This window comes from Maylandia zebra, linkage group LG20, assembly GCF_041146795.1.
Source record: "Maylandia zebra isolate NMK-2024a linkage group LG20, Mzebra_GT3a, whole genome shotgun sequence".
Classification (NCBI taxonomy): Eukaryota; Metazoa; Chordata; class Actinopteri; order Cichliformes; family Cichlidae; genus Maylandia; species Maylandia zebra.
Window position 1 is genome coordinate 17,295,030 of NC_135186.1, and position 14,221 is coordinate 17,309,250.

At 42.3% G+C, this 14,221-nt stretch overlaps 1 protein-coding gene across 5 annotated transcripts in view; it reads left to right on the forward strand.

Annotated features, from left to right (window-relative positions):
* Positions 1-14,221, forward strand: part of atp2b3b (ATPase plasma membrane Ca2+ transporting 3b) — a 105,918-nt gene that overhangs the window by 13,874 nt on the left and 77,823 nt on the right. The window lies entirely within an intron of this gene.

The window sequence follows — 14,221 nt, forward strand, 5'->3', positions numbered from 1 at the left end:
TGCAAAATCATAACTACCTCATGATATTTTGTCTCAAAAATTAACCCTATGAATACGTCAGTGCCATTAGGATGAAATTATTGTGTCACCAACATTTTAACGTTAGACATATAATGTTAACAGCCTCTGTAAACGAATATCCTGGCTCGCTCGAGGCTGCCGTTTTCTCTGACAGTTTCAATCAAAATTAGAAATGCTACTCTGGGAGACTGAAATAACTAATAGTGATGCCTGTTGTGTAGTTAGTTTCCAAAACATGTTATTCGTGGTTACATACAATTTTAGACTGATGTGGGCCATAGCCTAGCATAGCCTGTAACGTTATTATGACAGACACATTTTATGAGTGAACTTAACTTTAAGTGACTTACAGGTTTCTTTGAAACACTCTCTTATATCCAGCTTCTTCCTTGTTGCTGCCATCCTCCTCTCCTCCTTGCAGGTCCTGGCAGCGCAGGCTTGCAGCTGATAAAACTAAACAGAGCTCCCTGAAAGGCACAGCCAATCACATTGGCCATATTTGTCACATGAGGTAGGACTCCAGTAGAGAATGTAATTTAACTCTTTCTGCACCGTCAGGTGAACGAGACGTTGACAGATCGTTTTTCTTTTTTTCTATAGGTTTTGTTTTTCTTTACTCGAAGAGATCAAATTATTGGTGGGGACGATTCAGTAATCGCTGGATATTGGTGGGGACGTGTCCCTTCCGTCCATGCCAAATCTACGCCCTTGCTTTCAAATTTGACAAATGTTTTATGTTTTTTTGTCTTTGAATTCGTTTGCTTTTTTTAACTGCCCATTTTTCAAGTTTGCAGGTCTTTCACACCTGCTAGGCTTACAGCTTGTTTTTGCATGTTTAAAGTAGTTTTGAATGAACTGCAAAGTGCATTGACACAAATGAAAAGCACCAACAGTGTTTTCCTTTCTCTCTTTTGTCAACTCAGTTAGCCATTGTCTTTCTTAGATGTGAAGAGCTGCACACTAAAAACTCTCAAACTGAGATAAGTAGAGGCTGAAATTGGGACAAATTTATTTCGATTTTTTAGTGATTTTTTCTGCATTCTATATTAGGTTTTAAACTGCTAATTTACAAAGAGGTGTTTAATGAGTCTGTTGCTTATCATAAAAAAACGACTAATGAGAACAGTGATAAATTAGGCTTATTAATTTATTTGTGGTATGATTTCAGTATTTGGTATCAGCAGATACCTGAAGCCAAAGTGCCAATATCATCAGTACAGAACTGGAAAAAGTTGGATTGGTGTATATTGGAGATTAGTTATCGCTAATGTTTGATTATTTGTGGACTTAAACAATGAATAAATAGGATGTTTTGAAATAACTTAAAACTATTTTTTAAAGGAACAATGAGTTTGGGTAATAAACTATTTGATAATTAGACTGTGATAAAGCTACGCAGCAGAGTGGAGTCCAACAATGGTAGGAAGTAGGACAGGACCTCCTGGGGCCTAGATACTAGTGACTGGAGAGATGATGAGGTGTAGATGGGGAGGCAGGTGGCATGAATGAGAGTCTGAAAGGTAGAATGACAGAGGAGCACAGAATTAAGGCACAGAGAACAGAGAAAGCTAACTGGCTTGCAGAAGGTGGGCAAGCAAATTAATGGACCAGAGTGGTGACAACAGAATTGAGTTTGACAGCTTGAGAAAGGAGACGTGATGTAACAAATTGACTTGCCTGGTGGCGGTAACTTGCCAGAGTTGCTGATGGTTTATCATATTTACAACATTATATATTATCAGCAATATATAATAATATCAATATTCATGTAATATTCTAAATTTAAACATTGATGGTATAAAAGATGGATATAGCCACCATAATGCCATCTATAGGTTTGTGAGAACTCGTTCTGAAGCGTTAAGATGAGTGTTTTTTGGCAACAACAGCTTTGTGTTTTGAAACCAAATATGGCGGCTCTGACTGTGAAGCTGCTTGCTCATTGGTTAACAACTTCCCGATTACAAGCCATTAGTCAATGATCAGATCCTTGGTCTGCTCCTCCTTTCTGGCATGTATAATGACTAAAAATTGCAAAATGACCTGAATGTTTTATTCAGTATGTGGAAATAATATCTCAAATCATGTTAATATCTTGGGAGAACTTGGCGGTTGATGGAGGTGAAGTTAATAATAATAATAATAATAAAAGTTCATCATTGTTGTCAGATATCTCACCTTTTTGTTATATTTAATGTTAGTTAAACCACTAACATTAGCCACCATGCCTCCAGTCTCACACTAACTGCTATTGGAGGCATGGTGGGCACCGTGTGAGATTAGGCCGTTACAGAGGCACAAACTCCTGCCATTTTGTGAAAGACAAGGGTATCAGTCATGTTTAATGTTGTTAACTAGCGAGGTCCAGAAAAAGATATAAATAGACAATGGCAACCAAGTGTTTTATGGTTTACTGCCTGTTTATGCCGTCTCAGTTCGACCTAGCTACACCAACAACATTACTCCTCTTTTGCTTTGTCTTCTTTATAACTATAAAGAAGAAGCTTGTGTACAGTTGTGTACAACTGTACACAAGTTGAGCATTAGACAAATTGCTCAGACTGATCAACATCATAGTAACAGGAAAACAAGGCTTTAAATTTGGACATCAGTCCTTCTTCTCAGTGTGTAATAAACTGTCGCTTATCATGACACAGTAGTGAAAGTTAATTGATGTGCACAATGGCCATTTTTGTTCACAACCCACAGGGATGTGGTAAGTTGTCATTGTTAGGTTGAAGTCATTAGTTTGCCATGGAGATTAGCAGCCAACACACCCCTCAAACCTGAGGTGTGCCCACTGCCCAATATTAATACTGTGCAGTACTGTAGTGCGGTTGCAATGCAAAAAAAAAAGAAAAATAGATGTAATGCTAAGTAGTAAAAATGACATTATTTTTCTGTTTGGTCACTGTAGAAGGTAATTCGTTCCGCTGCTACTTATATAGCCTTATTCTGCAACATGGCCTGAGATACACTGCCTTGTAATAGCCAGTTGACATCCTATTGTTCCACATATGTATCCCAATAACAGCACGTATAACTATCTCATTATTGTCTTTTTAGGTAACAAATTTGAAGGAATGTGCATATCTCCACTCAAAAGAAGTATGTTATGTAAATCCAGATAAAAATAGTTGATTTTCTTCTGTTTTTCTTCTAATATATGAAGCTGATAATTCTACATTATGTGACCATGTGACATACTGGCATCATTATTGTGTCACAGAAAAATGTAATGTGAGTACATTAATGCATTAATTGGTAATGCTTTGTAATGCTTGGTAACTGTTGTTACATTTATAACATTGTAGTTCACATAAAATTCATGCCCGTTCTGATACCTGTTCAGTTTGCTCCTCCTCTGGTTTTTGAGTAGAACATTATGGATGAATTATTACAGCTTGCAGTCTGTGAGGAGGCGGGGAGCTAGGCTTGAGTGAATGGTGTAGGTGTTGGTGGAGATGGAATTGAACCAAATTGCATATTCAAAGATTTGCCCCAATTCAGGGACACGGAGGTTTACTTTTACACATGTATAATTCATGGCAGAGTATGAAACCTTTAAATATGTAATGTCAGCGCTTATCACACTTTGGTAGGGTTGCCCAGGTAGAATGATGTCTGGCTGAAGTGTATTTTGAGCTTTTATCTTTTTATACACTATAGTGAACAGCTGATCTGTGATTAACTTAGGAAAAAACATTAACTAGGAATTAATTTTGTCACAGTTATATTGATAGTTCTGCTAACCAGCTAGCCCTCCCTGCCCCTCTCAGGTGTTTAAACTGATTCAGCTGCTTATTCAGAAAGACTCTAGCAGACAAAAGGAGATCGACAATGCCAGGAGACAAACTTTAACTTAATAAATAAGTGTTTCCCCCAGAATTAGATTGTATTGCATTTGCATGTGTGTTCCTGTGCATGAGAGAAAGGCGCACACACACTTTCTTAAATGAATTCATAATGCTACCAATATATTGTAACATGATAATAATGGTAAATGGCCTTTATTTGTATAGCGCTTTACTAGTCCCTAAGGACCCAAAAGTGCTTTACACATCCAGTCATCCACCCACTGGTGATGGCAAGTTGTAGCCACAGCCACCCTGGGGCGCACTGACAGAGGCAGGGCTGCCGGACACTGGCACCACCGGGCCCTCTGACCACTACCAGTAGGCAACGGGGGAAGTGTCTTGCCCAAGGACACAACGGCCGAGACTGTCCAAGCCGGGGTTCGAACCGGCAACCTTCCGATTACAAGGCGAACTCCCAACTATTGAGCCACGATCGCACGATAAAAGCAATAATAATAATAACAATAATATTATAACAATAATCAGGTGTTTGTCTTATGAGTTCTTCCCATTTCATCTTTATAGTCTTGCACTGCCACTGGCAACAGTATTCCTCTTTTCGTTCTGCAGACTCAGTGAGCTACAACACAGCACCGCTGGCTCTCCAGCTGGTTCAGGTTCTGGTTAGACTGACCTTCCAACTTGCAGCAGAAATCCAAATCCAATATAGCAGAACAATTGCCATCGCCAGCTGCATTTCAAATGGTGGACGTTCAAATTGGCTACAACACAGACCTTATGTTAGCTGGTAACCAGTTTATTCAAAATAAAAGTTTGTGTATTATTCCAAACTATGTTGATTATATCTTGTCTCGGATAAAAAAAGAACATGCAAAGTGTGTGTGTGAGAAACACTAAACAAGTCAGCTGATCTTTTCATACAACTAACTGATTAAGCAACTACCGTAATTGTCGGGCTATAAGCCGCTACTTTTTGCACAAGCTTTGAACCCTGCGGCTTTTAGTCAGGTGCGGCTTTTCTATGGATTGTCCATGAGCGGATTTGTTTTGTTTGTTCTACTGTTGTATGGCACTACGTTGCCTGGCGGAAGGATCGGGGTTCAAGAGTGGTATGTTGGTCACATGTCCATCTGCCAGGCAACGTAGTGCCGTACGAAGTAGCGCGAAAAACAAACTTCAAAGTAGCGCTACGCGTTCAGCTGGAGGCCTGGATGATGTGCGGCGATAAACTTGCAAAAAGCAAGTTATGCCCAACTCCACCATTGGATTCTAACAACGTGGAAAAGTGTGAAAACATCCATAATCACCAACGGATTTCGAAGGGCTGGACTGCTGCATGATGGAGGACACCGCCACGGCCCTTCTGAGGGTGTTCGACTCTGACACTGACAACGAGGATTTGTTTGGTTTTGAAAGTGACAACGAAGGAAAGAAGCTGAGAGTGGATGGAGTGGATGACGAAGCCATCCTGAGCCTGTTCGTTTCCAACACTGGAGGAGAGGACTTTGGTGGTTTTAGTGCGCAGGAAGAAGAGAAAGATGGTGGTGAATGACTGACTTTTCTTCTTGTTAAAGCCGTGTCACTGCACCTGAGCCTAAAAGTTAGTCTGAATCATAGCTGGACTAGCCATCGGGCATACCGGGCATTTGCCCGGTGGGCCGCTGGCGATTTTTTGTTTTTATGGGCTGATGGATTTTTTTTTTTTTTTTTTTTAGGAAGGGTATATATAATGAAAGGTGTTGGATTGGCCAATTGGTCATGATCGACTCTGGGCTGGACCAATTACAGCCGAGGAGGCCGAATGCACCCGCCCCCTTGTTTAGCAATCACGTGATTTTCGCGCATTGCATGCCGGGAACTCGTGGCAAAACAATCCAAGTACCGCATCAAATGCAAGCATTTGCAGCACCGCAAAACGTTCATTCTCCGGTTCCAATACCTTCTTGTTTTTTCTTTGCCGCACAAAAAAGGAATGTACAAAACAAAAGGAGAACAATGCCGGTCCGTACAAAGACAGACTCGACGAAAAGACAAAGAAAGGATACGAGGAAAAAATCAAAGGTGTGAAAGGGTTAGACCCTTACAAGCACACAGAGGGACAAAAGACGTTAGCGTGCTGCCCAACTTTCACCACGCTCATATTTATAATTACACGGTTCTTGGAGTGAGTGCATACACTCATGAAGTTTAGTAACTTCAGGTCACTGCAACAAGCCCAGGTACAGTTTACCGACAGATGGGTACAGGACCTTGAAACGCACGGTGTAGAACGAAAGACCATCGTACGAACAAAGGTAAGTTTACCAGTCTCACAAATCGTCGTCATAAATACACATTTGTTAACCGTTTATTAATATAACCTTTGAGCTCAACGGTAATTAATTAGTAGTGGAAATAATTTCTGGTTCATTACAGAAATGTAGCAGTGACAATAATATTGTATGCTGTAATCGCACTGGACAATTAGTGATACAAAACAACTGTTTTATCCTGTGAATAAAAGTATATGTTTTTGTCAATGTACCATGGTAATAACAGAAGTGAAACGCAATATTGTGTCAGGACAATTTACTATTTATGCACAATAAACAAAGGAGCATAGCGCGACAATTTCTGTTCAGCGCCAGACTTGCTTGTAACCTATATCACCAATTATGTTAAGAAAAATGACGTATTAACGACTAAAAAACTCTGACCTTTGTGGGAATGGTTGGAGCAGACTAACATGTGAGCTGGAGTGTTCTGGGACGTTATATTTGGTATATCCAGACCATCCGTCGGCTCTTACTTCGGAAACATGGCTTAAAACATTTCTCTTCAAGGACGTAATCCGATTTAAAAAAAAACGATCGGCTTCCCGTGGCTGTCATGCGACCGGCTGTTGCAGTTAATAATACAACAGCTTCTTGCCATTTTTTGTGTTTCTTTTTATCCCTGTGTAACTGAGTTCAATTGAAAGCCTGCGTGCGCTAGTACCTCTTGCCACAAGTTCCCAGAATCCTTTGCGGTTTTTACCCCTGAATGATGTCACATTTTCAATCTTTATCCTGGTGGGCCGGTCTCTAGTCAAAATGCCCGGGCCGATTTTTTGTCCCAGTCCAGCCTTGGTCTGAATCTATTTTTCTGGTGTGCTGTAGGTTATTGTTATGTACTACATTTGTTACTCATTTATGAAGCACAGTACATGTTTTGTACTTGTAATTACCGCTACTTGTACATATACCTAAAAAGTTATGCAAATATGTACCCATAACTTGTTTTTCAAAATATTAATAAAAGGCGTGTGTCTCCAAACAGCCATCTCTTTCCTGACAATTCCCTTTGTGCATATTCTCTTACATATGATAAGTCAACATTGAAACACCTGCGGCTTTTAGTCAGGTGCGGCTAATGTATGTACAAAACAGGATTTTCCCCTGATTTTAGCTTGTGCGGCTAATATTCAGGTGCGCTTTGTAGTCCGGGAAATACGGTAATTTCTTCTGCAGTGCTTAAATTTCATGCAGTCTCTTTTTCTGACACACATGATTCCCAAAGATCAAGTTATAATGAATTTGCCAAACTAGATTTTGGATATTTGTGTCTTTAATATTTTTGAATGTGTAGATGCGCACACTTGTGTATTCTACCAGGGGTGTGGTACCACACTACGCCCACTCCTTCAACTAGTTTGTAACCTAGCAACACAACGGCAGAGAGAAGTTGGCTTGGGAAGTCAGCAAGAGAGAGTGAAAGAAGAGTGAGATGGTGATGAACAGAGAGAGGTGAATAGAGCAAGAAGTTAGAGAGAGTGTGTGTGTGTACTCAAGTGTAAGTAAAATCTGTGAGATGTGTGTGTAAGAATGAGAGACAGAGAAGAGAGATTGAAAAAACACGAGAGGGGTGGTGGGTGTTGAGCTACAGTAAGTCTGTGTTGAGTGTTGCTAATTTGATACTGTGAGCTGGGCAGGAGTCAGTGCAGCAAGTCCCAACAAACCTAATGCAAAAACACACACATAAATACACACACGGTCACTCTCTCCCTCTCTGACACGGTGTCATGTATCTGCAGATGTCCCTACAAAGCACAGTTGGCAAACAACACACAAACACACACACACAAATGGTGATCTCCACACACTTTGACCATCTTCTCTTGCACTGTGCTCGCTTTCACAAATCACATATGGTGTCATCTCAAAGTAGCCAGAGTGCAAACACACATGAAGAAAGATGCTCCTATCCCCACCTTGTAATGATCTGCTTAAAAACTTGTGGCTGATAATTTCCATGAAATATTTTCTGCTCCAGATCTGACACACCAACAAAAGCTGCTTCTTATGCTCTCTATGATTACAATCACGGCGAACATAGAGCTGGAATGTGTATTGACAGATCAGATTGGAGACTATGGGTATATACAGTGTTGAACAGACACACCAGGGAAAACACACCACACAAGTATACATTATGATGCAGTTAATGCTGAACATCATCTGTAACATGATCCACCGATCAGCATGGAAGCACTCTCTCTCTCTCTCACTTACGCACAGTGTATGGATACTAGAACACTGCAGTGTGTGACCATTATACCAAGACTGAAGACATGGAATGGGAGAAGAAATGATGAGAAAGAGGGCATAAGATAAACTGTGTGTGTGTGTGTGTGTGTGTGTGTGTGTGTGTGTGTGTGTGTGTGTGTGTGTGTGTGTGTGTGTGTGTGATGTGGTTGAGGAGGAAAAGCTAGAACAGCTTGCCGCATTGTCAAGGACACATCAAGGGGAGATTGAGTGAGGGAGAAAGAGAGAGGAGGAGGAGTAGAGAGTCTATGGAATAGAATGAAGAGGTGGGACTAATAAAAGGAGGATACAATTACTCAGCATAAGGTCACCTGTTTTCTGTCTCTCTCTCTCTCTCTCTCTCTCTCTCTCTCCTGCAAGCACGCTGGAGCAGGATGTCTAAAAACACACACATGCATGCACGCACACAAGTCATTGAGCTCAGCCAACCACAGTAGCATACAAATTGCCATTTCCTATCCCCCGCGGCCAATCACAAAAGAAAAAAATGATTCTGTTTCAAACCTACCATGCAGGAGAAATGACATCACCTGTTGCTGGGCAGAAACCTCTTAGAGACAGGAAGCCCTGGTCCTGATGTCCTAGTCACTATGGAAACGGAATCATTTAGGGAGGGGAGAGGAGGGTGAGTATGGAGATGTATTACCTTCATAGATGGATGGTTGTAGTCAGTAGTTTGCGTACACTCATCATGGGCATAAATGTCATGGTAAATTTGAGCCTTTGATTACAGGGTGGAATGGCTGTACAGCATACAGCTTTAATTACTTTTTAAAGAACTGGCTGCACAATTTTAAATGTAAATTTAATTAGGATTTTCTCTAATTCACACAGGATCAAAAATACATAGAGCTCCCATTAATATTTGTTTAAATATCTCTAAGCAAGTTGAACCTTAACACTTTTGGTAGCCATCAACAAGCTGCTGGCACAATTCTTGGATAGTCAAAGGAGCTTGCAAAGAAAAGCGTCTGGACTTCTTTAAGTTGCTTGAAGACGTTTCACCTCTCATCCGAGAAGCTTCTTCAGTTCTAAGGTCAAATGGTGGAGAGTCCCAGATATAAACCTAGTGGGAGTAACCCCCCACAGAGGGACAAAAGGACCCCCTGATGATCCTCTAATCGCCTGAGCCAAGGTGTGAAACTGGGCGTGGGTCCCAATCAGCCAGAGTTTCGGGTGAGTTCATTGTGAAACCTGGCCCCACCTTATCATGCGAATTCCTGAGGTCAGATGGCCCAGGATGTGAGTGGGCGTTAAGGCGTCTGGGAAGGGATCTCAAAACTGGATTATAGATGGCAGAGAGTTGGTGTCGTAAACCCCCGCCTCTGTTCAAAGATGGTCGCTCACAGTGGACATAGATGGCTTCTTTCACTCCTCTTTCAAACCATCTGTCCTCTCTGTCCAAAATGTGAACATTGGCATCCTCGAAAGAGTGTCCTTTATCCTTAAGATGCAGATGGACTGCTGAGTCTTGTCCTGTGGAGGTGGCTCTTCTGTGTTGTGCCATGCGCTTGTGAAGTGGCTGTTTGGTCTCTCCAATGTAGAGGTCTGAGCATTCCTCGCTGCACTGTACAGCATACACCACATTGTTAAGTTTGTGTTTTGGCGTTTTGTCTTTCGGGTGAACCAGTTTCTGTCTGAGCGTGTTGCTGGGTCTGAAATACACTGGGATGTCATGCTTGGAGAAAACTCTCCTGAGTTTCTCTGATACACCAGCTACATAGGGGATGACAATGTTGTTGCGTCTGTTCTTCTTATCCTCCCTCGCTGGTGTCTGGTCTTCTTTTCTGTGCCTCTTTGCTGACTTTAAGAACGCCCATTTAGGATAGCCGCACGTTTTGAATGCTTCCTTTACATGTGTGTGTTCCTTCTTTTTACCTTCAGGCTTAGAGGGAACACGTTCTGCCCGGTGGTGTAGGGTCCTAATTACTCCAAGTTTGTGTTCCAAAGGGTGATGGGAGTCAAAGAGGAGGTACTGGTCCGTGTGTGTGGGCTTCCGGTAAACTTCGATGTTGAGTTTGCCGTTCTCTTCAATGTGCACGGCGCAGTCCAGGAAAGGCAAACAGTTGTCCGTTGTGTCTTCCCTGGTGAACCTGATGTTTTTATCCACAGCGTTAATGTGCGCAGTGAAGGATTCCACTTCTTGTGTCTTGATTTTGACCCAGGTGTCGTCCACATATCTGTACCAGTGGCTGGGTACTCTTCCTTTGAAAGAGTCAAGAGCCTTCCTTTCCACTTCCTCCATGTAAAGGTTGGCTACAATAGGTGACACGGGGGAGCCCATGGCACAGCCATGTTTTTGTCTGTAAAAGCCTTCGTTGTACTTGAAATATGTAGTGGTGAGGCAGAGGTCTAACAGTGTGCAGATCTGATCGGGTGTGAAGTTGGTCCTGTCCTCCAAGAAGCTGTCTTCTTGTAGTCGTTTTCTGACAGTCTCCACGGCCTCCGTGGTGGGTATGCAAGTGAAAAGAGAGACTACATCAAAGGACACCATGGTTTCATCTGGATCCAGGGTAAGTTTCTGGACCTTGTCGGTGAAGTCGGTGGAGTTCTTGATGTGGTGTGGGGTGTTCCCCACGAGAGGCGCAAGGATGGTAGCAAGGTGTTTAGCAATGTTGTAAGTGGCTGAGTTTATGCTACTGACTATGGGTCTGAGTGGGACAGCTTCCTTGTGGGTCTTGGGAAGTCCATAGATGCAGGGTATGGCATCCCCTGGGTAAAGGCGGTGATATGTAAAGCGGTCAATAATTTTGTCCTTTTCAAAGTCTTGAAGGCAAGCTATAACTTTCTTTTTGTAGCTGCTTGTGGGGTCTCGCTTTAGGGCTTCGTAGGTATTGTTGTCACTGAGGAGAGTAGTGATCTTTGTATGGTAATCTGTAGTGTTTAGGACCACGGTGCATCTTCCCTTATCAGCTGGTAAAACAGTGATGTTGTGGTCTTTGCTCAGGGAAGCGACAGCCTTCTTTTCCTGTATTGTGAGGTTGGATGGAGGGACTTTGGCACTGGAGAGCGTGGCTGAGACTTTCATCCTGATTTGCTCTGCTTCTGTCTGTGATAATTTATTAATCCGTATGGCAGATTCTGTGGCTGTGATGAGGTCCACTATGGGCAACTGTTGTGGAGAAATGGCAAAATTGAGTCCTCTGGCTAATACTCTCTTTTCAGGTTCAGTGAGAATCCTGTCTGAAAAGTTCTTAACCCATTTCTCCTGACTGGCATCAGGTGTGTTTTCTTCTCTGGGTTGTGTAGGTTCAGGATGAGGAGTGAATGTTTTTGAAAGCAAGGTGTGAAATTTCCTGCGTTGTCTTTCTTTTCCTTTAGAGTGTTGGGCCCGCTGAGCCTTGTCCACAAACTTGTAAACCTCTTCTAAGATTGGAGAGGGTAGAAGGATTTCCAGTTCCTGCAGGGTCTGGCTGATCTTGATCTGGAGGGCATCTATGGTGAAATGGACCTGTCTTATCCTTTCACTTAAAAGGTGATTTTGTGCTCTCTGTAGAATCAAGTCTGCTCTGTATCCCCTGACAGTGGATCCAAGGCGCAGGCTCTTAGGAACAACTCTGCTTTGTCTGCTGGTTCACCCGAAAGACAAAACGCCAAAACACAAACTTAACAATGTGGTGTATGCTGTACAGTGCAGCGAGGAATGCTCAGACCTCTACATTGGAGAGACCAAACAGCCACTTCACAAGCGCATGGCACAACACAGAAGAGCCACCTCCACAGGACAAGACTCAGCAGTCCATCTGCATCTTAAGGATAAAGGACACTCTTTCGAGGATGCCAATGTTCACATTTTGGACAGAGAGGACAGATGGTTTGAAAGAGGAGTGAAAGAAGCCATCTATGTCCACTGTGAGCGACCATCTTTGAACAGAGGCGGGGGTTTACGACACCAACTCTCTGCCATCTATAATCCAGTTTTGAGATCCCTTCCCAGACGCCTTAACGCCCACTCACATCCTGGGCCATCTGACCTCAGGAATTCGCATGATAAGGTGGGGCCAGGTTTCACAATGAACACACCCGAAACTCTGGCTGATTGGGACCCACGCCCAGTTTCACACCTTGGCTCAGGCGATTAGAGGATCATCAGGGGGTCCTTTTGTCCCTCTGTGGGGGGTTACTCCCATCCATCCATTCGCTTCCGCTTATCCTTTTCAGGGTCGCAGGAGCCTATCCCAGCTGTCATAGGGCGAGAGGCAGGGTACACCCTGGACAGGTCGCCAGTCTGTCGCAGGGCCAACACACAAAGACAGACAACCATTCACACTCACATTCACTCGCACATTCACACCTAGTGGCAATTTGTATTATCCAATTAACCTATCCCCACAAGCTGCATGTCTTTGGACGTGGGAGGAAGCCGGAGTACCCGGAGAGAACCCACGCAAACACGGGGAGAACATGCAAACTCCACACAGAAAGACCCCGGCCTGATGGTGGAATTGAACTCAGGACCTTCTTGCTGTGAGGCAACAGTGCTAACCACCGTGCCACCGTGCTGCCCTCACTCCCACTAGGTTTATATCTGGGACTCTCCACCATTTGACCTTAGAACTGAAGAAGCTTCTCGGATGAGAGGTGAAACGTCTTCAAGCAACTTAAAGAAGTCCAGACGCTTTTCTTTGCAAGCTCCTTTGACTACGATGACCTGGATGACTGAGAACCTTCACAGACAATTCTTGGATAGTTGATCAATCTCTTCAGGTTTATTTAAATTTGCTGTATTTCCTGAATCTGGCTTTTCAGCATAATCCACAAACGTTCTATAGGTTTGAGGTTGTAGTTTCAGGAAGGCCAATTCTTAGCTTATTGTTCTTAATTATTCTTAGCTTAATGTTATCCATTCAAAAACCAATGTGTTTGTGATCATTGTTGTGTCGGTCCACCCGATTGTGTCCATATTTCAACCATTTAACTGTTAATCTGAAGCAATGTTGAAAAATTTGAAGGTAGTTCTCCATTATTCCATCTAATTTATTAACAACCTCAGAACATGAGGCTACCACTACCGTGTATTGTGCTTAGGTCTGAAAGCCTCACCTTTACTCCTCTAAACATGCATTTCATCCTTGTGGCCAAGTAGCTCAATTGTTTTTCTCCAGAAGGCAACTGCAAATTTCAGTTGAGCTTGAAGGTGCCGGTTTTTCTTGGTTGGAACCCTCTCAGTCCATAGCGGTGCAAAATTCACTTTACTGCTGACAGTCAGAGATGTTTCAGTAGTTACTAGTTTACTAGTTCATAGCAAGCTTGAGCCTTGATGGTTCTTGGGTTCTTTACATTGTAAGTAAATGTATCTCAATTCAGTTCTGTTCAATTCAATTTAAGTCAATTAATATAGTGCCAGATCTCATCTGTTTCTTCTTTCAGACGTTGTCAAAGACCTTCCTAATCTGTGTAAATCTTTACTGAGTTCACTGACTTCTCCCTTCTCCCTGAATATTGATTAGTTATTTCAAACATATCCTTTTTGTGCTGGATGATAGTTACAGTTACAGTTAAACATGATCATGTTAATAGGTCATTGCCTTGTCTAGTTAAAAGAAATTGTAGAACACTGAGCAGCACGTCTTAAAAGATTTAAGTGTATGCATATATTTAAGTCTGTATGTATGCTTTTGACTCTGTCTATATTGGAGAAAATCCCAAATAAATTCAAACTTATTTAAAGTCATAATGACAAGTGGTGTACAATCATTCCACCCTGGAAAAGGAACAGTTCAAAGAAGTCATTAAACACCCAAATTAACCATGATATCCATGCACATGATGAGTGTAGATAGACTTTTGACAACAACAGTCCTCCTCATTTCAGGTGGA